The 2,170-nt window shown below is 33.5% G+C and overlaps 1 long non-coding RNA gene across 2 annotated transcripts; it reads left to right on the forward strand.

Annotated features, from left to right (window-relative positions):
• The first annotated feature begins 301 nt into the window (after positions 1 to 301).
• On the forward strand, positions 302 to 1,968 carry LOC128295273 (uncharacterized). 2 transcript variants are annotated; one of them, XR_008285620.1, is made up of 2 exons: positions 302 to 373; positions 1,750 to 1,968. It is a non-coding gene; the product is annotated as an uncharacterized LOC128295273 (long non-coding RNA). The 2 variants fall into 2 exon arrangements; XR_008285621.1 differs by lacking the exon at positions 302 to 373 and adding an exon at positions 877 to 926.
• The last annotated feature ends 202 nt before the right edge of the window (positions 1,969 to 2,170 follow it).

Here is a 2,170-nt window from a genome sequence, read left to right on the forward strand (position 1 = left end):
GTCTATGATATGATTGCATGATTGTGTGAAAATTTCGTGAAGAAATTTTATGCATAAAGTGCTTAAATTGAAATTAGGGACTAAATCGAATAATTTGCAACACTTGCATTCTAGAAGTTTCTAGTCTGAAATTGTTTTGAAATATTAATTAGGAGGTCTTAAATAGAAATTTTACCAATTTCTAAGTCTATGGACAAAAATTGGACATGGATGGAATTTTTGGAAAGTTTAGCAGTAAGGGCATTTTGGTCATTTAGGGGTAAAATGAATTAAAATACAAAATTAAAAGCCAATTTTGCTCATCTTCAACCCCATGGCCGAATATAGCATGGAGAAACCATGGCTAGGGTTTTTCAAGCTTTCAAGCTCGATTGTAAGTCCGTTCTAGCCTCGTTTTTAATGATTTTTACGTTTTTGGAGTCCCGGTAGCTCGATTAAGCTTATGCTAGCAATAATTCAAACTAGGATTCATATTTGGAAAAATACCCATAGGTGAAATTTGTGTATTTTGGTGTTTTATGATAGAATATGAGGTTTTAAATTATGTTAGACAACTTGTACTACTCAGTTTTAAGTGAAAACGAGCAAAAGGGCTTAATCGGTAAAAATATCTAATAGTCATAAGTACATGTTAGATTGAGAATTTGATGTTTCCATAGAAGGGAAAAATGATCAGCATGTCATAAAACATAAGAAAATAGGCTGAAGTTTAATTTACGAGCTTTGGGGCAAAAGTGTAAATATACAAAAGTTTAGGGGCAAAACTGTAATTTTGCCAAAATATGATTTTGGGTCAATTTGAATAATGTGAGTCGTAATTAGACTATATTTTAAATGATAGAGCAAGGAAAACTAAAATTCGGGCTAAAATGGAAAAATACCAAGTTGTGGACGAAATGGTAAAAGTAGTAATTTTCGCATACGAGGTAAGTTCATGTGTAAATAATGTAGCATAATTGTTATTTTTAAGTTATTGATGTTAATTATATGATATGCTGATTTTTTTATCGTGAAATATTATGCTTTGTGGTTAATGTTGAGTAATATGCAAATTATGTTTACTACTTGATAAATATGAATTGCTACCGAGTATCGGTTCCGATATTCCATGGAAGACGGCAATGTGAGATCGAGGAAAAAAGCCCATTTGAACCTTAGGAATAGATTAGGATACAAGTGACATGTCACTAGGATGGTTGAGCATCCGAACTGGTTGAGTTGAGTCCGAGTTCACTTATGGATGCGAATGTCCGAACTCGTTGAGTTGAGTCCGAGTTCGTGAAATGTAACTAGGCATCCGAACTCGTTGAGTTGAGTCCGAGTTCACCTATAGATGCGAACGCCCGAGCTCGTTGAGTTGAGTCTGAGTTCACTTAGGGGCGGGTTACATGATTTCTTGATTACATATGAGGCACTTATGTGCAAATTATCCGTGTATCTGAGTTGTATTCCGATGTGTCCAACGGGTGAAATTTCTAGTGAAATGAAAGAACACTTAAGATGCAAGCGACATTTTGGTAAGTGTTGTGAAATGGACACTTTGGATAGGTATGTTCTTAACCCTCGGGTTGATAATAGATACAACAACGATAAGGTAGTAAGATGATGAATGATGTTTAGAAATATGATATATGTTTTGGTGATACCATGCTAAAGTTGTTTGGTATATTTGTATTGTTATGTTACTTGTTATTTACATATGAACTTACTAAGCATTAATGCTTACTCCCTCCTCTTTATTTACTGTAGTTTTGAACAAGCCAGCTCGGGAATCGGGACGGGTCGAAGGTTCGATCACACTATCCAAAGGACTTTCATCTAGGTAAATGGCTTGTAAAACTTAAGTATGGCATGTATAGCAATATATTTATTTTGTGTAAATAATTTTATGATATGGCCATGATTGGTTGAGAAAATGTTTGATATTGATAAGTCATGGTGATGGTTAAATTTAGATCATGTTTGATATCATGGAAGTTTAATAGGTTATCTAGTTCATAGTAACTCATGAAAAGATGAAATTAGCCTTAAAACAGAATATTGCTGCAGCAATGACATGAATTTGAAAAATCACTAAAAATAGTATAAATGGAATTCAATAATGAATAAGTTATGGAATCGAAGCTTGATGAGTATATTTCATATGGATGAAGTAAAACAGGTATATGAG

Source organism: Gossypium arboreum, chromosome 7, assembly GCF_025698485.1.
Source record: "Gossypium arboreum isolate Shixiya-1 chromosome 7, ASM2569848v2, whole genome shotgun sequence".
Taxonomy (NCBI): Eukaryota; Viridiplantae; Streptophyta; class Magnoliopsida; order Malvales; family Malvaceae; genus Gossypium; species Gossypium arboreum.